Source organism: Panthera tigris, chromosome D1, assembly GCF_018350195.1.
Source record: "Panthera tigris isolate Pti1 chromosome D1, P.tigris_Pti1_mat1.1, whole genome shotgun sequence".
Taxonomy (NCBI): domain Eukaryota; kingdom Metazoa; phylum Chordata; class Mammalia; order Carnivora; family Felidae; genus Panthera; species Panthera tigris.
This window is the reverse complement of record NC_056669.1, coordinates 94844734-94867563: the sequence shown is the minus strand read 5'-3', so window position 1 is coordinate 94867563 and position 22830 is coordinate 94844734. Positions and strand designations below refer to the sequence as shown.

The following is a 22830-nucleotide window of genomic DNA, read 5'->3' as shown; positions in this document are numbered from 1 at the left end:
AAAATATCTCTGTGGGCTTGTTTGGTGTATGGGATGCCATTTTTAGCACACTGATTTAAGCTGTGAGGAGAAGTCCCAGCTCTGGCTACTTTTTCTTCATGTCTCCCTGCCACTTGGCTCTATTTGGTTTCAGTGGAAGTGGCTGTTCACCAGGAGACTTTGTTGTTGGTTTAGAGAAGAGCCTCTTTGGGAAAATCTGAGCACAGCATTTGCTTGTTCTTTCATTTCATTTAGTGATTCACTTATTCAACAAATAGGGGGGCTATTTCAGACCCATACCATACTCTTGGGGTACAGGAGTGAACATGGTATAATCTCTCAAGGAACTCAGTCTCAGAGGAGAGGTGAGCAAGATTGGTGCTCTTAATGATTCAGCGGTCAGGGCTTCAATGGCTGCCTGAAAGACACATAGGCACATGGACAACAGAATTCTTAGCTCTGCCAGAGGGAATCAGGAAAGGATTTTCAGAAGATAAGGGAGGTGTGAAGGTGAGAACAGAAGGGGAGGCAGGCAGTGGACGCTGAATGAATGGGTAAAATAGGTAACGTGTTGATAGGGGGAAACAGGCTGAGCTTGGGCTTAGTGGTGTGGTAGCATATGGTGTGTTTGGGAAATGTCGGCTAATCTGTGTGGGGTGCTGGTCTGGAGTGGCTGTGGAAGATGCTGGGGGGTTGGTCTGAGGCCAGGTTAGGAATGGCCCTGTGAGCCATCCTTACTCTATCTGATAAACTATATGGAACTACTGAAGTTGTATAAACCAGGGGGTCTCATGGTCACATCTGTTTTAGAAAGATCATTGTGGGGGCCACCTGGGTGGCCTAGCTGGTTAAGCGTCTGACTCTTGGCTCCAGCTCAGGTCGTCATCTCATGGTTTGTGGGATAGAGCCCCATGTTGGGCTTTGTGCTGACAGTGAGGAGCCTGCTTGGGATTCTCTCTCCTTCTCTCTTTGCCCCTCCTCCCCCTAAAAATAAAAAAATAAACTTTGAAAAACAATTAAAGAAAAATCGTTGTGGTTCCAGTGAAGCAGGATTTGGAAAGGCAGGCTAGGAGGGTCATAGGGGATTGTGGAATAGGGTGGAGAATGGACAAGGAAGAAGGTCAACATGTTAGGATAGTAGTTCTCAACCCAGGCTATACCACCTATGGCTAAACCTATCCCAGGTTAGGTAAATCAGCATTTCTGGGTTTGTGGTCCCAGCCTTAGAATTAAAAGCTCTCTGAGTGGTTGGGCATTACTGAATGAGGAGACCATTGCCTGATGGGGGAAATGTCTCAGAGGGCTGAAGTTGCTGGGGAATCCTTGTGTCTTGGGGCTGGGGAGACTGTGGCCCTTATCCCATGCAACAGCTCTGTGTCACAGATGAGCACCTGAGGCCCCAGAGGAGTATTTGCTGCTATATCAGATAAGGAGACTCTAAAACAAAACAAAACAAAACAAAACAAAACAAAACAAAACAAGAAAAACAGACTATTACCTTGTGTTGGAAGGAGTCTGGGGTTTGGAGTTAAACGGCTTTGGTTTAAATCCAGCCTGAGTTACTCATTGGCTAGGATATGTTGGACAAGTCATTTGACCTCTCTCAATTGCATTTCCTCATCTTTAAAATGGAATTAATAAGGCCTGTCTTTGAAAGTTGTAGTAAGGAATAGTATTTGTAAAACACTTAGCGCCGTGCCTGGCACACAGTGGTAAATGATGAATAAATGCTACTATTGCTCTGACGATTATGGTTATAAGGGGCCAACTCCATGGTCAACTGTGGTTTCTGACTTGTTCTGCTAAGAAGACTCAAGGAATAGGATAGTCAGCTGCAAGGAGATGGTGAGGTTTTCAGAAAGGATTCTTATGAGGGCTTTATGATGAGCAGAGAGGAAATGGAAAGAACAGGTTAGATTTAACATCCCTTCCCTAATGATACCCTACACTTAATTTTTTTAAAAGCATGTGCTACTAGCTACTGACTTTTCATGCACAATTATTTCTGTTTTTCAAAAAATAATTTTTATTCTGAAATAGTTTGAGACCCACAAGAAGGTATAAAAATGGTACAGAGATTTTCTGTGTAATTGTCATCAAGCTTCACCCAGTGATGATAATATCTTATGTAACTATAGTTCTGCTATTTTTTTTTATAGAGCTAAACTCTTACTGCTGTTGTTTCTTTCTCCTCTCACTTAACATAATAGTCTGTACACTTTCCTTTAACATAAAATCATGGTAAGTATATATTCAGTGTTTTGATATTCCATATTCTAAACAATTTCCTTACTGTTGGACATCTGTTAGTATTCCAACCAATCGCATAGGTTGATTTGACTGTTTTGTTATTATAGTCTTGCTGGCGAGCATCTTTGTATGTAAGGCTATTTCCATATTCATGATTATTTCATTAGGACAGATTAGAGAAGGTGGAATTGCCGGGTTAGAGAATCTGCATGGGTGAAAGATTTTTGACACCTATTTTTGGCAGCTGCTGAAAGAGAGCTGCTTGAAATGAACTGGAGAGGGGGTGCTCCAGAAGTGGAGAGTAGGACTCCAGAAGTGACCTTGAACTGAAAAGGCTCTGAGAGCTCTGGCAAGTGACGGCAGCTGAAGTTTAGCAGGAGCCAGAGCAGCAGAACCCTACTGAGACTCAATCACACGGCACCCTGTCGACTCCTGGCTGAGAAGCCCTGGGCCTGGTGGAGGTGGGGAGGTGAGTGAGGGCTTTGCAGTTCCTGATATGGGTGCCATGCTCAGTGCCACTGCTAAGACTTGTCTCTAATCTACTGTGCCCAAGCTCTGGGCTCTTTTTTCCTTCCCCGTTTCAGGCCATTTCACTGAAATCTGAGTAAATGATTGATCACTTTAAAACAAGGAACAAATGGACTTGCTGGGCAATCAGACCTCCTTCTAGCCAGCGCGCATTTGTGCACCCAGTGGTGGGTGCAATGTCATCAGCATATGATGGTTGGAATTTTCTGTGCTGTGACAGGCAGAACAATCCCAGTGGTTTGTCCAGGCTGCAGTGAAAGGCTGAACAGGAGCACCCTGAGTAGGGATTGGATGTTTGGTCTCTTATCAAGGGCTAAGAGTTCCCATGCAGGTCACGGGGCCACAGGGAGCAAAGTGCTGAGGTAGAGGAGGGAGAGTATGAACTGAATTGGTAGCTAATTCCTCAGCATGGGCTAGAAACCAGTGCTTACTTGTTTTCCACACTGAAAATAATGACATTATTTTACTCATGAATAGAAATTAATTGCAAATTATTACTAGCACCACCACATTTGTTCAACACCTACTGTGTGCCAGGCATTGTGATAGGTGTTTTGCACACATGAACTCATTTAATTCTACATCAGAGTTCATCTCTGTTTTGGGGAAGAGACCCTGAGGGTCAGAGAGGATTACAGCTAGGAGGTGCCCAGGTTCGAATTCAGGTCTATCTGTGTTCTTGCCCTTGTTGCCCTAAGTCTGCTATTGCCTATGATAGGCTGATCATTACATGAGTGCTCTTAAAAAAAATCCAGTGTGTTTTCCATTAACAACTGCTTCTTAATGAAAATCTGTGTCCCTCTTCTTCTTGGGCACATTGCTAGACTACGTTTCCCAGCCTTCCTTGCAGGTAGGTGTGGCCATGTGATTGAGTTCTATTCAATGGAAGGCTAGCAGAAGTGATATGCCTCACTTCCAGACATTCTTCTCCTTGTAGCTAGTTGTAATAGAGATTTTCCTTGGGGTGATAGAACCCACATGCATGTAGTTTCTGTTAGAGTGGTTTCTGAATGACTGTGTTGAGCTGGACCTTGGTCCCCATTCCCTACTCATAACCCATTCACTTGCCCATACTGTTATATAAACAGCATATAAACTTCTTTTGTGTTTAGCCACCAGACATTTTTTGGATCTATTTTTAGAGATAGTAGGCCACCCAAATTACACAAAACACCATTAAAAATTTTTTTTTTTTAATTCTAGAGAACCCAGCATGGCTGTTCCAAGTAAGCATTGGGACTAGGTCAAAGGGATTTAGAGATGAAGCCTGTAAGCCTTGCATACATGGCAAGGGGTAGGTATCCTTTGGGTTTGCTTAATGAAAGTTCCAGGGCACTGCAAGCCTAATGAACTCAGAGTTACAGAGAAAGCAGATGAAAGTCCTGTATCTTTGTTCAGAGATCAGCCTAATTTTTTTTATCACATAAGAAAGTGTTCCTAGGGGTGCCTGGGTAGCTCAGTCAGTTAGGCGTCTGTCTCTTGGTTTTGGCTCGGATCATGATCTCTTGGTTTGTGAGTTTGAGCCCCGCGTTCGGCTCTGTGCTGATGGTGTGGAGCCTGTGTGGGATTCTCTCTCTCTCTCTCTCTCTCTCTCTCTCTCTCTGTCCCTCTCCCTCTCTCTTTCTCTCAAAATAAATAAACTTTAAAAAAACTGTAAAAAAATAAAAAAAAGAGAAAGCGTTCTTAGGAATAGTAACAGATTTCTATTCCCCCTTAGTGAATCATCAACTTTATTTGGTGTTAGTTGGCACTAAGATTATGTTAGTGATCCTGATAATCACAGGATTCTACTTAATTTAGGGCTGAAGATCTCAGAACTATCTTTGACCCATTGTCTCTTGAGATCTTTCTAGGGTATCGAAGTGGAGTCAGGAGAAAATTTGGTATCTCTGTGAATTCTACCGTTGCTCTAGAATCTGGTGGATTAGGAGGTTTACCTAGATATGGGAATGGTTTTAATGAACTGATGAGTTGGAGGCATAGGGTTGGGTTTGATGGAGACTTTCCTGGGAGGCAACTCAGGCTTCATCCAGGTGCCTGGCTGGAGTTATTTCTGTATGCCTTAGCAGAAAGGCTCACAGTTAGGGACTGCACTCAACATACACTAGGTAGAAGGAAGTGGCAGAAGGACTATTTCTTCTTCCCTTTGTTTTTACTTGTCCTTTGGTGTTCAAGACAGTGTTGATGGGTGTGGTGATGATGATGCAATGGATGATGGAATAAAGAGAGGACCAGAGGCCATGCAATGATAATTAGATGGGAAAACATTTGAAGTAGTTTGTTGAGGGTATAATGATAATTAAATAAGTAATTTTAATTTTTAATTCCATTATAATAACATATCTGGTTTTTCCAGGAATTTGTTCAAATGTCATTATCACTACTAATTCTAAGTTTTATTTCCTGATAGTGTCCCTCTTCCACATCCCCCACAAATAGGTGGTTATGTCCTCATGTATGTAAATAAATACATCTATTATAACACATATGAAATTAATTGATTATTCAGTTGATTTATTGACTCATGAAAAGTTTATTGAACACCTACTCTGTGTGTCAGGCACTGCAGAGGACATCGGGGATACAACAATGAATTTGATGCAGGTAACTCACAGGTGGGTGGGGGAGACCAGAAATGAATCAGCAATTGTAGAGCAGCTTGGGGACTAATGTATGCACAGGTGGACTGAGGGTTAATAGGACAAGAGTCCAAATCACACTGCAGGTGGTGCCTTAGGAAATCCTCCTGGCACTGAAGACTCCAGCACCAGTTGAAGTAAGTCAATAATGAGAACAGGGAGATGACTAGGCAGAGGGGTGCTGTTCAAGACAGGAAGAATAGCCAAGACAGGGAAGTGAGAAACTACTAAGCATTTGAAAAACTACTAAGTAATTTTGTTGGAGATAAGTATGAGGGAAATGTAAGCAATTCTTTGTAATTAGTAGGTTTTTATATCTGTCTTTTCCTGCCAGTTTTCTAGTTCAGGGATCATGCTTTGTATATCTTTATAACCCAGTATCTGGAACACCAAGAGCATCAGTAAGTTTTCGTTGAATGAGTGAGAGCTGGCTAATACTGAGTCACTGACATCTGCTGGTCTCAACTCTCAGAACTTCTGGTCTGTTGTTCAGCCTTACAGGCTCTCAAAACAGGATGGGCATGGATCCCCCTAGCTATGAAACAGCTGGAAGCTTCTTTGCAAATGACAAAAAAGGAGCACTAAATATTTAATGCTTAAAAAAATATTATTATAAAAGTAATTTAATATAAATAGCTTTCAGCAAATCCTTATCCATATTTCATGACTACAATGGGCGTCTGGGTTCAAATGTTTGTGAGCAATTAATTTTAATGGTTATGTACTCTCAATTTCCCTCTATTTTTCTCCCTAGCAGACCCCCAGGTCCATCAGGAAAGTGAAGAGTAGACGTCGAATGTCACTATGGACAGATAGAGAGACAGAGCTATGAGTTGAGGTCTCCAGATGACAAGTTAATAGGCATTTGGGAGTTGCTAAATGGTACATAAGCTGTGATGCTGTAAAACCCTGAAGTATAGTGTTAACTTGGTGACACAATGCCTTTATTCTTCTACTGAATAGTTCCACACAGTTAGGCATTCCTGCCTCTGTAATTCTGTAGTAACTTCATTGTATTCCCTGGTAGCAATAATTGTGGTGATGACTCTCACTTATCGAGTACATACTATGTACCAGAAACCACACATTCTATTACACTAACTATGGAAAATTGGCTTTTTATTCTCATTCTTCAGATAAAAAAAAAAAAAAAACTAGGGCCAAAAGAATGGAGTTTCTCAGGTTCATGTAGTATATTGTTGTTTTTCGTCTCTTGGGATTCTGAGTCCTACAATAGGGATCTCATGACATTCTCCCCTTCACCCCAATAGAGCACACCTGCCATCTCACAAAGATTTAAATGATAAATCTCTTATGAGATGGAAGAAATGGTTGTTTTCTCTAATACAAAGGTCCCCAAACTGCAAATATTCTCTTGGTACTTTGCAGGAGTTTGAAGTACAAAAGTGAGCCCTCTGTCTTCCTCTCCTGTAGCCTTCAGGTTTCATAGTAGAAAAATTGTAGAAGTGGAGACAAAGGGTGTTGATTAAGTTTCTTGATTTTTGATCTTTAACTCTGACCTAGGTTTACCCTCCTTATGCTGTCAAGGGTCACTTTTTGATAATATTGGAAGCTTGAATTTTGGCTGCATTGTGGAGCAAGGCTGTAGAATTGCATGATTTTCTAACACTTGCCTTGTATGTTGTGGGAAAATATTCTTTGGTATTCTGCATCTGCAACTACTTTGCCTTGAATAAATATATCATAGATTGATGCATAACGTATGCAAAGTTATGCAAATATAGTCAATCCTCCTAAATTAGTCACTAGGGTCACACGGACAATATGCCCTTTGCAGCTTTCCACTGAGTGCCCCTGGTCTCTTGATAGGAGAGGCCAATGGGGGTCAATGTGGCTCCTGTGGGAGGAAGGACTGAAGGCCAGAGCACAATTCAAATTTCCAAATTATGTGTCATAGCCCAGTGGGACACCATACTGTTCAATTCAATGGACATTGGCTGCTTACTTTGGGCCAAGCTCTGTGCTAGGTACTGGGGATTTTTGGCCAAGATTTGAAGGGTTCCATGGGGAAATGGCATATGGAGACTAAGGCAGGTAGGAGGGAGATGCAATACTTTTAAGAACTAAGAACTCTTAGCAGAGAAAGAATGGGGGGAGCACAAGGGAGGGCTGGAGTGAGCACAAAACTCTATACAGAGTGGGAACTGAGATTCAGAAAGGTTAAGTGACTCACCCTAAATCACACAGCTAATAAGGAGCAGGACTAGGATTGAAACCTTGGTTTCTGTAAAGGACAGAGTTCCAGTCGCTTAGTGATGAAGAGCATAGGCTATGAAATCATAACACCCTGACCTGTTTCTTAATAGCTGTGTGACCTTGGGCATGTTACGTAACTTTTTTTGAACCAGAGTTTTCTCAGCCTCTCTTGATATTGCTACTTCAGAAGGTGGTAATGAGGGTGAAATAAAGCAACACTGGCAAGGTATAGATCCCATTACTGGGCATCCCATGAGCACCACATAAATGGTAACTGTTAGAGGCCGTTGGAATGTATTCCTTTATCCACACCCAATGTAGGAGTGAAGATTGAGAAGCCAGAGTTCCCACGAGGTCCTAAATAAGGTAGTCTGTGGTAGATAATACAGTTGGTTAAGGTGCTTGATTGCCAATTCATTAGCATTACTTGGTGGGATTTAAAAGCATAATGATCTGGGCACCTGGGTGGCTCAGTCAGTTAAGCGTCCAACTCCTGATTTTAGCTCAGGTCATGATCTCACAGTTTGCGAGTTGGAGCCCTGCGTTGGCCTCTGCGCTGATGGTTTGGAGCCTGCTTGAGATTCTCTTTGCCCCCACCCCTGCTCATGGTCTCACTCTGTCTCTCTTAAAATAAATAAATAAAATTAAAAAAAATTCTTTAAAATCATAATGACCTTTGAACCCAGAGATTCTCATCTCTAATATTATTTTTTTTTTTCCAAGCTACTGGTGAGTCTAACTGTGTAGCTGGTTGAGAATCACTCTATGGGGCAATCCTAGGAGGCAGATGGTTTTGATGAGGAAGCACGGTCTACCTCCACCTGTGTCTCAGTGTGACTGGGTTCCCAGCCTGGGGGTCACCAGTGACTTATTGAGGTAATACTGATCACTTGAGAATTCTGGTAGTGGAGTCAGGGTGCTAACTAACCCAGCAGCCATGAACTCTGCCCTAAAGAGATGTGATCAAAATGGCATTGTTGAGGTCAGACCCCAGGTGATGCATGGCAGTGAGAGATGACAAATCCAGTAACAGGCCAGAGGAGAAGGCAAAGTAGTCATACCTATAGGACCCAAAGTGCATGTATATAAACCTGGCTTCCTAGAGCTGCCCCATCAGGGTAAATTTCTCCAGAACTTCAGTTCCCAGTCTTTACATCCCCACATGCTAGTGTGGCCTAGGCAGTAGGATACATGTTTTGTTACCTTAACAAGGAACACAGATTCACAAATGATTTATTAACACATTTAATAAAAATATATAGCAGAATAAGATGAAGTTCTTTCCACTTTCCTTCTTTGCCTTTGCAACCAGCCAAGGGAAGAGTGTGAGCCACCATCTAACTGCAGTGGTTCCCTTGCTGCTCTTTCGCATCTATTCTGGCTCCCCTTTCTCCACTCAGCAGCCAGAATGATTTTCTTCACATGCACATCAGATCATGTCATTTTCCTGCTTCAATCTGCTGGTGCCTTCCCATTGTACTAAAAAATAAACTGCAAATAGCTTTGTGAAGCCTCAAGACCCGTCGTTCGATGAACGCACCTGTCCACCAACATCTCTTTCTCTCCCCCTGCACCTCTACCCTTGAGCTCTAGAAAGTCCCGAGTTCCTTCCCACCTCAGAGACTTTGTGTTTTCTGTTCCCACAGCCTAGAATTCCTTTATTCTGGCTCTTTCCATAAAGGGATGCCTAATGTTACCTTATGGGAGAGGTGTCCACCTGAGCTGGAATAACCTCTTGCACCTACCGTTCCCACTGGTGGCCTCCATAGCAACGATCACCATTGTTAATGATTAAATCTTACTCTTTATTTGTATATCAATGTACAGCAGCCATCCTCACTAATATAACAGAACTGCCATAAGGCCGGGGCCTTGTCTAACTTATTTATCATCTTACTGCCAGCATTTAGCACAGTACCTGACATGTCGTAAACATTCAGTAAATATTTGTTGAAGGAAAGATAGAATAGTTCGATAGCTCTGTCACTCTTACACATTCTCAAACACTTCTAGAGAGGGAAGGAAAGGGTGGATGATAACTGGTTTGCTGTAAGTTGCACATCTACTGAGTAAGCCTGTGGGGATATATAGTTATTTAGTCAACAAATGAATATTGAGTATTTACTCTGGGCCTTGTTCTAGGCACTGGAGATGCAGTTAAAAGTAAGGCACCAAGTTCCCTGTTCTTAAGAAGCTTATAGCAAATATTAGCAAACAAAAAAAAAAAAAAACATGATTATTCCAGCAAGTAGTAAGTTCTATGGAGAATTTATTCCTAACAGGATGAGGTGGTCAAGAATGATGAGAGGGTGGTCAGAGAAGGCTTCACTGAGTAGGGGACATGTCTGGAACACCTCAAGGAAAATGCTTCCTGAAATGAAGTCATATATCTTACGTGTATGAAAGAAAAAAAACTTTCAAAGTCACTGCTCTAGGAGATACTACTCAAGTTTTAATTAGAATCCACTTAAGTCAGACGCTAGTTTGCTCCCTAATAGTGATTAGGACTGTCTTGGGTAATTAACAGCTCTTAGATTTGGAGGGGAAAATAACTTAATTATCTGCCTGACCTTGATTTTGTTAGTGCTGAGTCAAAGGAGTAAAAGGGGCCAGGATGTAGCTGGGTGGTAGGGACAGATGTAGACTAAACTCTGTCTGTCTACTAAGTAATCCACTGGACAAATGGACAATGGATTTTCTGAAGGGAGGTGGTTTCAGGGTCTGGGCTTCATGGTCTCTGGTTCTTTCACACTGGCTATCCTGGTCCAGACAGTTGTTCTCATGCTATTGCTCGTATGGCCTGGACTGAGAAGTCTACATCCCACCCACTGGCTTTGCATGGCCTCATCGGCACCCATGTTTCTAGAGATTAGAATAGAAGGCTCACCATAGCTAACACCCTTACCCTTTGTCTTCCTTGGCTAAGGGGGCTTGGTCACAATCTGAAGCTACGAAGTCTCTTTAGGAGAAGAGACAAACTTTTAACGCCCTCATTTCCTCTTTCTTATCCTTCAGTGTCTCCAAGTGGCAGAGAGTGATACTCTGGAAAGTTGTGGATAAAAGAGACTGGCTTTTTTTTTTTTTTTTCAAAGTAGTGTGTGTTCTTTAATTTTATTTTCTGGTTTCTCCTCATCTCCCTGCTCCCCCCTTCTCTCTCTCTCCCATTCAAGCCAGCTTTGGATTAGAGTTTCAGATCAACTTTCAATTCTCTTTTAGCAGATTTTTAATTATCCCAAAGCTGTGCTCTGAGGAGGCTGGTTCAGAGACTCCAGGCGGCTTTGGTCACATCTGCAGATCACGTAGGTATAATCTCTATGGCAACTGACCCGTGTTGGGTAGAAGCAAATAAAGCTCAGAACTAAAGGTTAATTGCTGTTTCATTTCTGCTTTTTTCCCCCTTGCAATTCCAGCATTGTGGATGGAGGTTCTAATTAGAATCAAATTATCAGCAGATTGAACATCTTCTTTATGAGTTTGGTGGCTGAAAAATTACTCTAGTTGGCTAGAAAAGGGAAAATGATAGATGGTTTCTATTGGCCTCAATGTCTTCTTTCTTACCTCTTGGTGGGAGTGGACAGACAGCTTAAATGGTCTAGCCAAATGGTCTAGCTCTTTTCAGCACCAAGGAGCATGTTCCTTATTGATTCTTACTATATATTGACGTTAATAATCTTACTGACAGTGCTGACCATTTACTGTGAATTTACTTGTGCCAGATACTCTGCTAAGCACATGTGTACATGATCTCATTTATTATTTTTTATTTAAATCTAAGTTCTTTAACATATAGTGTAATAATGATTTCAAGAATAGAATTTAGTGATTCATCACTTACGTACATCAACCAGTGCTCATCTCAACAAGTGCCCTCTTTAATGCCCATTACTCATTTAGCCCATCCCCCCAACCCACCTTCCCTCCAGCAACCCTCAGTTTGTTCTATGCGTTTAAGAGTCTCTTATGGTTTGCCTCCCTCTCTGTTTTTACCTTTTTGCTTCCCTTCCCTTATATTCAACTGTTTTGTTTCTTAAATTCCACACGAGTAAAATCATATATTTGTCTTTCTCTCACTTATTTCACTTAGCATAATACACTCTAGTTCCATCCACGTTGTTGCAAATGGCAAGATTTCATTCTTTTTGATTGCCAAGTAGTATTCCATTGTATGTATATACCACATCTTTATTCATCAGTCAATGGACATTTAGGCTCTTTCCATAATTTGGCTATTGCCGACAGCACTGCTATAAACATCGAGGTGCGTGTGCCCCTTGGATCAGCATTTTTGTATCCTTTGAATAAATATCTAGTAGTGTAATTGCTGATTTATAGGGTAGTTCTATTTTTAAATATTTGAGGAACCTCCATACTGTTTTCCAGAGTGGCTTCACCAATTTGCATTCCCACCAGCAGTACAAAAGGGTTCCCCTTTCTCTGCATCTTCGCCAACATCTGTTGTTGCCTGAGTTCATTTTAGCCATTTTGACAGGTGTGAGGTAGTATCTCATTGTGGTTTTGATTTGTATTTCTCTGATGATGAGTGATGTTGAGCATCTTTTCATGTGTCTGTTAACCATATGGACTTCTTCGGAAAAATGGCTTCTCATGTCTTCTGCTCATTTCTTCACTGGATTATTGTTTTTTGGATGTTAAGTTTGAGAAGTTGTTTATAGATTTTGGATAATAACCCTTTATCTGATTTGCAAATATCTTCTCCCATTCATTCTTCAACCATTCCATTGGTTGCCTTTTAGTTTTGCTGACTGTTTCCTTCACTGTACAGAGGATTTTTATCTTGATGAGGTCCCAATCACTCATTTTTGCTTTTGTTTCCCTTGCCTCTGGAGACATGTGAAGTAAGAACGTGCTTCAGCCGAGGTCAAAGAGGTTGTTACTTGTTTTTTCCTCTAGGATTTTGATGGCTTCCTGTCTTACATTTAGGTCTTTCAACCATTTTGAGTTTATTTTTGTGTATGGTGTAAGAAAGTGGTCCAGACTCATTCTTCTGCATGTTGCTGTCCAGTTTTCCCAACATACATGATCTCATTTAAACTGTAAAGTGATGCTGTAAGTTAGAGATTCCCAACCCCATTTTACAGATGAAAAAACTAGCCTCAGAGATTGTAACTAATGTGTCCATGTCATATAACTAGTAGGATGCAGAGCTGCATTTTGAACCCAACTTACCTGACTCTAAAGCTCTTAACCATTAGTCAGATCCCGAAATATGCTCTGAGAGGCTCAAACTTGGTTAGAGAGACTAGGAGACTCACAGCGGAGGTTAGCTGCCCCAAATCGAACATGCTCAGGAATTTGGCTAAACTCATTCTCTTCCCATTAGTGTTCCTGAGATAGTAATTATAGAATAATGGTATCTGTCATGGTACACATTAAATCTTACGTACAGTTTCCGTGGTTCCCTAGAATGAAAAAAAAATCAGTACAAGGTCTTTACTCACTCTCCCCACATGGTATTATTGTGTTCACTTCTTGCCTTTGCTCAAGTCTTCCTCCTCCCTGGAATTCCTCCTTTTCTGTAATCTACTATTTACGCTTCTCATCCTTCCAAGCCCACTTGAAAACACAGTGCCCTTTATGAAGTGTATTTTCTTTGATAACTGTGGCTTACATTTTTTTCTTCTGTTGTAAATTCCTATAACTATTAATTTTCTGAATTGTTGAAGTAGTGGTTAACAGTTTAGATTCCAACTCGGATTCCCTGGGTTTGAACCACAGCTCCACCATTTAACACTTCAGTGTTCCTGAGCCAGTTTTGCCATGTGTAACTGGGGGCCATAATAGAATCTATACCTTAGAGGGATCTCGTGAGCGTTAAATGAGTTTCTATGAAAAAAATACTTACAAGAATTTATTGTTTATATCAAGTACTATATATGTGGTTTGCTGTTATGTCCTGCTTTGTTCATTAATTGTTGTCTTTTATGTTATTCAGGACAGAAATTCAACTGAAACACATCTAAGTATGTGTAAACAAGGGACTTTATTGGTCTGTTAACTGGGAAATCCAATGATATGCCTAACATGGGCATCACTTGATCCAGGGACTCGGTGGTGACACTCAGCAATGCTTTTTCTCTGTGTTGGATTAATTCCCAGGCAGGTGCCCCCTCCAGCTTTAGATTTACAATCTTACACACCCATCTTGCAGCACCTCTTTCCTGTGAGCCCCAGCAAAAATTCTGAAATAGCTTTAATTGGCCCAATTCAGATCACGTGTCTACGGGTGAACCAAAGTTGGTATCCATGGAGATTCTCACTGTCCAGACCATGGAAACAGAGGGTAGAGTTAGCCCTGGTCAAATCATGTGGCTGGGAGGTCCCCCATAGAGAAATTAGGGCATAAGTCTACCTCAGTATCTGCCATTCCAGTTTTTATAGTACGCTATTTTTGGAGGGTAGCATCAGACCCCTATTTCATACTTAACATGGGGCAGAAGCTCAACAAACCATTTACTATTTGATGGACTTACATGTGTTGTCTGCCCTTAAGACTAGGAAGTGAGCTTCGTGGGTCATAGCCTGGAAACCCAGCTGCATTCAAACCTGCCTTGGAAAGCTGGGGAAGGGGAATGGGGAAGGGGAATGGGGGGAAGTCAGAGAAGAAGAAGGGGATGGATGGGATGGGGGAGCCTTCACCTGCATGTGTAATATTTGTAAGGTTTTTATTTCTTAGCAGAAGGATATGAAGCAAATATGGAAAGATGTTCATACTGGTTAAATCTGGGAAATGGGAACGTGGGTGCCATGGCAGTCTTTGCCTTTTCTGCATGTTTGATATATTTCATTTAAAAACAATAAAACAGAGCAAAAAATAGTAACTAAGTAGCCAGGCAGCATTTTCTCCTCTGAGTCTCCTGGATACCAAAGGAGAGCTCAGCAATCACAGAATCCCTGGAGGTTTTCTGACTAATGTCATTTATGAAAGTCAACCCTTCCTGCTCTTTCGTCTGATATAAGACATAAAGTTCAGAGTTACCTTTTTAAAGAAAAGTTTAACTGCCTCTGGATATGGTTGAGAGAAAGCTTTACCTGAAATCTGTTATGAGAAATAACAAAGTAAAAATTTATAATAATCATAGTAATAATGCCTACCCCTTATTGAGAGCTATTTGTCAGGCACTGTGCCAAGCACTTGATACATATTACCTCATTTAATTCTACCAACAACTCTCTGAGGTTGGGTGCTACCATCATTCCTACATTGTAGGTAGGACACAGAGGCTCAGATTGGTTAAGTCACTTGACCAAGGTGAAGTAAGTGAAATTTGTAGAATGAGTCTCAGGTCCAGATTTGTTTGATTCCAAAGCCTATCTTGCCCCCACCACCAAGTTCTCCCCCTCTGCTTACCAGGAGTAGATCTGGGCACCAAGAAAGTTTGGCAGCTGATATTTCCTGCCCCAAAGAGTAGTATTAAGGACATGGACCTAAAGTCTGAATGCCTGGCTGGACTGTGTTGCTTACTAGCTATGTGACCTTTGGGAAATCCTTCAAACTCTTTGAACCTCAGTTGTACCTGAGTGAAATTGAAGAGAAAGATAGCATGTATGTCATAGATTTTCCTGAGGATTACATGAGGATGTGCATGTGAAATGCTCGGTGCAGTGGTTGGCAAATAGCACATGCTTAGTAAATGTTAATAATTATTATTTTTCCCACTAAAAAAGGTCAAGCCTCACAAGTCCAAGCCATTTTTATGTCTTTCATCACACTAGTATCTAAAACTTAATTCTTTATAAAATATTCAACAAATCTAGATGGCTCTGCAAGAATTTTAAAGAAAAGGAGCAGCCACTTTTCCCATTCTTCTCCATCTTTAATATCTACTTCTAAGAGTCAACCGCTTTTGATTCTGTCATGGACTTCACCTCATTTTTTCTAAGTTAAATTTCTAATTTTGAGATAACTATAGAGTGACATGCAGTTGTAATATGGAATACAGAGCAGTCCCATGTACCCTCTAGCCAGCTTACATCAACAGTAACATCTTGAAGAACTTTAGTAGATACCACATCCAGGATCATGACACTGAAATAGCCAAGATACAGAACACTTTATTGCCACAAAGATCCTGTCTGCTGCCCTTTGGTAGCCAAAGTCACTTCTCCCCTGTTCCCACCGTCTCTTGCACCTCTGGCAACCATGAATCTGTTGTCCATTTCTATAATTTTGTAATTTCAAACAGTTTATATAAAAGGAATTATACAGTATGTTACTTTTGGAGATTGGTTGTTTTGAATCAGCATTATTCTCTGAAGATGGTTGTGTGGATCCTTTTATTGCTTCTTTAGCAGTATTTCATAGTTAGATGTACTACCTATTCTCAGCACTTCTTATCTTACCTCTCAGTTATGTATCCACATGTGGCCCCTGCATTTATTTTTAGAGCCAATACCATTTTTCCTTTATTCCTTCCTTTCTTCTCTGTCAGTGCCTGTTACTCATCTTCAGAATAATGTGGTCTTCTATGTTTGCCTCCTGTTTTTCAGTCCATTTATTTGTCATGGCCCCAACAATTGAAGTTACACTCTAAGAAAACAGAGAAGGAAATCTATAAATTTTCCTTCCACATAATTTCCCTCTGGTAGTGCTTTCATTGTTGGGCGCAGAAATTCTTTTGTACATTTGCACAGACATTTGAAGAATCATAAGTGATCCGAGTTAGCAAAAACACAAAGAAAAGTCTTGGTGGTGTGAAAACTTTGACTCAGCTATTGGAAGTTACCTCTGGGCAGGGCTGCAGTACAGAGAGAATCTTCCAGTAATTAGTATGTTTCTTTCCTTTGCCATTTGGGTTCTTATGGCCTGTTTCTTTGGAACCCCCTCCTACTTAGCCCCACACAGAATTTCTCAAGGCCACTGGTAGCAGTATGAATCAATAAAAGAGTCTGATATTCCCTACTGAAGACCCTAAACAATTTATGGGAAAGAACTGCTCTTTCCTATTTTTTAAAATTGAAGTATAGTTGACACACAATGTTACATCAGTTTTAGTTGTACAACATAGTGATTTGAAAAGTCTGTATGTTATGCTGTGCTCACCATCTGTCGCCCTACAATGTTATTAAAATGCCATTGACTCTATTCCCTGTGCTGTACCTTTCATCTCCATGACTTATTCATCCAAAACTGGAAGTCTGTACCACCCACTTCCCTTCACTGATTTTGCCCATCCTCCCCTCCCTCACCTCTGGAAACCACCAGTTTGTTCTCTATATTTATGGGGCTGTTTCTGCTCTTTTGTTTGTTTTATTTTTACATTCCACACATAAGCAAAATCATATGGCATTTGTCTTTCTCTGACTTACTTCTCTTAGCTTAATACCCTGTGGGTCCCTCCATGTTGCAAATGGCAAGATCTCATTCTTTTTTATGGCCGAGTAATATTCCATTGTGTGTGTGTGTGTGTGTGTGTGTGTGTGTGTGTGTGTGTATGTGTATGTGTGTGTGTCCATTTATCAACAGACACTTGGGTTGTCTGCATATCTTAGCTATTATAAATAATGCTGTGATAAACATTGTGGTACATATATCTCTTTGAATTAGTGTTTTCATTTTCTTTGGGTAAATATCCAATACTGGAATTGCTGGATCATATGCTATTTCTATTTTTAATTTTTTGAGGAACCTCCATACTGTTTTCCACAGTGGCTGCACCAATTTACATTCCTATTAGCAGAGCTGAAGGGTTCCTTTTTCTTCACATCCTCGCCAACATCAACATAGTGTCTTTCACATAGTAAGAAAGAGCTCAATAAATACTTTTTTTTTGTTTGATGTATTGTTGATTCATGAAAGTTTGAATGAAAATGATTAATTTTTGGGGGGCGCTTGGATGGCTCAGTTGGTTAAACATCCACTCTTGATTTCGGTTCAGGTCATGATCTCATGGTTTATGAGATCAAGCCCTGTGTTGGGCTTTGCACTGACAGCACATAGCCTGCTTTTCTCTCTCTTTCTCTACTCCTCATCCCACTCGCATGTATGCATACTTTCTCTCTCTCTCTCAAAATAAATAAATAAACTTAAAACAAAACAAAACAAAAACATGATTCAGATTTTTGAGTTCAGCTGTTTCTGGAGCTTTGAGAAACTATTTTTCATATTTTCTCCTTTCTATTTTTTTTTTTTTAAACTGACATTTTGCCAAAGGGCTTGGTTTGTGCCATCCTTTCCCTTCCTAAAGAAGAGTGGACTGGGAATCAGAAAGCCTATTTTGAGTTTTGTGTCCATCATTTACTAACAGAAAAGTTTTGAACAAGTCAATTGATCTATGTAAAACGGTATTAGTGATTATCAGGCTGGTAAGCAACCCAGAGGCTAGTCTTCTCAGCATTTTTCTGACACAAAGTAAAATATTGTCATTGGCTATTGTGAGGGGATACGGAGAATAAAATAAGAGAGAACTCTTTCTGAGTGTATATATAGAGTTGGATATTCCAGAAACATGGACACTGATATTATTCTTCATTTCATGGGTTTTAGGGCCCCCATGAACAGATCTTTGATATCTTTTACATTAATTATCCTCCAAAAGTTGCCATATATTTTCTTCTTTTATAAGGAAGAATCCCTTCATGTATTTGTTGCAATTAAAAATTCTTTTGGTTTTCCTGAAGAGCTCTGGGGATATCCCTTTTTCTTGGAGATTTCATTGGAGTGAATTAATCTACATTCAAGCAAATTTAGAGATTCAATTACATAATAACCTTTAAAAGGATAATTATGTTCTTTAAAAAAAATTTTTTTTAATGTTTATTTATTTTTGAGAGAGACAGAAACAGAATGCGAGTGGGTTAGGGGCAGAGAGAGAGGGAGACACAGAATCCAAAGCAGGCTCCAGGCTCTGAGCTATCAGCACAGAGCCTGACACGAGGCTCAAACTCACAAGCTATGAGATCATGACCTGAGCCGAAGTTGGATGCTCAACCGACTGAGCCACCCAGGCGCCCCAAGGATAATTATGTTCTTAATGCCTTTATTTTTGTTTTTGAGGGAAGGAGTACAAATTTATTAATATGTTTACATGCACAGGAGTCCACAGGAAAGAAGTGAAACTCAAAGAGGTGGTTAGACTTAGGAGCTTATACACCATTTTCACAAAGCAAAGAGGGTTTGAGCTTCAAGGAAGTATAAGTTATGGGGGAGTAATAAAGAAACACATGACAGAACTCATGAGAGATAAAGGTTATTTTAGTAAGGTTTATGCAGACTCATTTTGGTGCTGACTCTGTCTCTTGCAAGACAGGTTGCTTTCCTCATCCTGGTACAGGAGGATGGGGTGATCTTATTTTCCCTTTACAAAGAAAAGGAAATGCATGCCCTACATGTAGCAGAAAAGAGGAGGGCAGAGAACTCTTCTTAATGCTTTTACATTTGTTGTCAGAGCTGATTTCTAAACATTCCTTTTTTTCTTATTTTTCATTTTTTTAATTTTATTTTTATTTTTTAAAATTTACATCCAAATTAGTTAGCATATAGTGAAACAATGATTTCAGGAGTAGATTCTTTATTGCCCCTTACCCATTTAGCCCATCCCCCTCCCACAACCCCTCCAGCAACCCTCAGTTCTCCATATTTATGAGTCTCTTCTGTTTTTTCCCCTCCCTGTATATTATTTTTGTTTCCCTTCCCTTATGTTCATCTGTTTTGTCTCTTAAAGTCCTCATGTGAGTGAAGTCATATGATTTTTGTCTTTCTCTGACTGACTAATTTCACTTAGTATAATACCCTCCAGTTCCATCCATGTAGTTGCAAATGGCAAGATTTCATTCTTTTTGATTGCCGAGTAATACTCCATTGTATATATGTACCCCACTTTCTTTATCCATTCATCCATCGATGGACATTTGGGCTCTTGCCATACTTTGGATATTGTTGATAGTGCTACTGTAAACATGGGGGTGTATTTTTCATTTTTTTAAGTTTGTTTATTTTGAGAAAGAGAGAGAGCAGACAGAGAGAGAGAGAGAGAGAGAACGAGCAGGGGAGAAGCAGTGGGGGGGATAGAGAGAATCACAAGCAGACTACACGCTGCCAGCATAGAGCCCAGTGTGGGGCTTGAACCCACAAATCATGAGATCATGACCTGAGCCAAAACTAAGAGTTGGATGCTTAACCTACTGAGCCACCCGGGTGCCCCTCTAAACATTCCTTTTCAGTTTAGCCTCTGACTCTACACCTGAGGATTCCTTTCCCCCTTTGTGATGGATGGCTGTCATTATATATAAGGCATAATTGATACCCCCAGGAAGGCTTTGGGACACCAAGAGGCCTACCACATTGGCCATTAATATAGATTCTTCAAGATGATGGACTGAGTAAGAACAAACATAAGGAATGGTGATGAAAATCAGTTGTTGATGAAATGTCAAACCTAGAGGGAGGTTCACTAGGCAACGATCACTTCTTGAAAATCAAATTGTAGGGGAAAGGGATTAACGTTTCTGCAAAACCTATCATGTGCTCAACACTGGGAAAAGTGCTTTAAATATATTCTTTCATTTATTCTTCACATTAGCACCATTTTATAAATGAAGAGTTGAAGCTCAGAAATACTGATTACGTAGCCTGTATAAGATTGCACTTGTGAGGGGCAGATTTGAATACAGATCTCTGAATCCAAAGCTGATGACCTTCCAGCAGGACTTGCTGCCTTGCAATAGAGGAAACAGGTTCACTAGGATATGGAGTTGGATGAAGATGCTGATTCTAGAGGGAAGTTCTGGAAAGATGGCCACATGAACCTAACTCTCTTTTTTGTTCAGTATCAGTCAAGTCCAATAAAGCTTCTGAGTCAACTAGTTGGGGTCTGCGTGTTGCTAAGTGGAAATGAGGCCACAGGCTCCATGGGAGTCCCATTAGAGTGAACTGGTACAGGGTTTTCTGCTCTGTTGGGCTAGGCACATGTCTAGCTGCTGGTGACAGCCCTGAGGCAGGGATTATGAAATGGGGACACTGAGGAGAGCTTGGCCCAAAGACATGTGTGGGCTTTAGGAAGACATTTGATGTGGCAGGTCTCCATGAGACCTGAGATGCCAAAAATGTGGGCTTAGTAATCCCTGTCCTTGAGAAACAGGGAGGCTTCTACAGAAGACCATTTTGACTTCCTCCCCTTGGGGACTGCTACCTGCTAGTGTATTCTAACAATAACACCTGAGTCCCAGTTATCAAGGAAAAAAATGACACATGTTCAAACCAGAGATTGCAAGATCCAGCAGAGTACACAGAACACAGCCACAAATAAAGCTGCTGAAGGAGACATGACAATTTGGATGGAAAAATAAGTGCACTTAAAAAGATTCAAGTGCAGCTTGAAAGGACTTTTTGAAGCAAAAATCACTTTCTTTATCCACAGATGAGTTAAAGCAAAATGACTACTATTAAGACAGAAATAGCTGGCCTGGAAGAGCAAATGGAAGAAATTTCTCTCCAAGTACTGAACAAAAACGTTAAGAAAAGGAAAATAGAGAAAAATATGAAAGGTATAGAGGATAGAGCCAGGAAACCTAACATGAGAATAATAGATGCTCTAGATTAGTAGAAAAAGGCAACTCACAAAGCAAACAAATAATAAATATTTTTCAGAGATCAGGAAGGCCTAAATCTACAGACTGACAGGACTTACAGAGTTGCAAAAGCATTACTCAGAATTTAGGTGTGTATGTGTGTCTCTGTGTGTGTGTCTTAGTCCATTCAAGCTGCTATAACAGAATACCACAGACTGGTATAACAACAGTAATTTACTTCTCACATGCTGGAGGCTGGGAGTCCCAAGGTCAAAGCACTGGCAGATTGGATGTCTGGTGAATGCCTGTTTCTTGGTTCATAGATAGCTGCCTTCTCACTGTGCCTTCACATGGTAGAAAGGGAGAATTCTGGTCTCTTTAACCTCTTATGACAGCATTTATCCCATTCATGGGGGTTCCATCCTTATGACCTAATCACCTCCCAGAGGCTTCCCCTCCTAACATCATCACATCTCTAGCTCTATGTATATGTGTATGTTATAATATGTTTATAAAGCAGGGGACTGCAAGGTTTAAGATAGTGTTTTCCTCATGTGAGTGAGGCAATGGACAGGATGGAGAAAGAGTACACAGTAGATCTCTTAAGTTATTTTGAGTTTTTCACTTGAGATGAAAGTGATTCCATAAAAATGTTAGGATTGTTTGTTCTAGCTCTGTGAAGAATGCTGGTGTTATTTTGATAGGGATTGCACTGAATATGTAGATTACTTCGGGTATATCGACATTTTAACAATATTTGTTCTTCCAGTCCATTAGCATGGAATATTTTTCCATTTTTTTGTGTCTTCCTCAATTTTTTTCATAAGTTTCCTATAGTTTGCATTGTATATATTTTTCACCTCTTTGGTTAGGTTTATTCCTAGGTATTTTATAGACACCAAATAGCCAAAGCAATCTTGAAAAAGAAAGCCAAAGCTGGAAGTATCACAATCTAGGACTTCAAGTTGTATTACAAATCTGTAATCATCAAAACATTATGCTACTGGAACAAAAACAGACACATAGATCAATGGAAAAGAATAGAGAACCCAGAAATGGACCCATAAACGTATGGCCAACTAATTGTTGACAAAGCAGGAAAGAATATCCAATGGAATAAAGACAGCCTCTTCAGCAAATGGGGTTGGGAAAACTAGACAACAACATGCAGACAAATGAACCTGGACCACTTTCATATGCCATACACAAAAATAAACTCAAAATGGATGAAAGACCTAAACGTAAGACAGGAAGCCATCAAAATTCTAGAGGAGAAAGGAATCAAAAACCTCTTTGATCTCGACCACAGCAGCTTCTTACTCAACACATCTCCAGAGGCAAGGGAAAAAAAAAGCAAAAATGAATTATTGGGACCTAATCAAAATAAAAATCTTCTGCACAGCAAAGGAAACAATCAGGAAAACTAAAAGGCAATTGATGGAATGGGAGACGGTATTTGCAAATGACATATCCGATAAAGGGTTAGTATCCAAAATCTATAAAGGGCTTATCAAACTCAACACCTAAAAAATAAAGAATCCAGTGAAGAAATGGGCAAAAGACATGAATAGACACTTCTCCAAAGAAGACATCCAGATGGCTAACAGACACATGAAAAAATGCTCAACATCACTCATCATCAGGTAAATACAAATCAAAACCACAATGAGCTACCACCTGACTCCTGTCA

The 22830-nt window shown here is 40.4% G+C and overlaps 1 long non-coding RNA gene across 2 annotated transcripts; it reads right to left on the bottom strand.

Annotated features, from left to right (window-relative positions):
- Window positions 1-15661: 15661 nt before the first annotated feature.
- LOC122231379 lies at window positions 15662-21499 on the bottom strand. 2 transcript variants are annotated; one of them, XR_006208592.1, is made up of 2 exons: window positions 21379-21499; window positions 15662-16161 (listed from the first exon to the last, which is right to left on the bottom strand). It is a non-coding gene; the product is annotated as an uncharacterized LOC122231379 (long non-coding RNA). The 2 variants fall into 2 exon arrangements; XR_006208591.1 differs by having other exon boundaries at window positions 21386-21499.
- Window positions 21500-22830: the final 1331 nt, after the last annotated feature.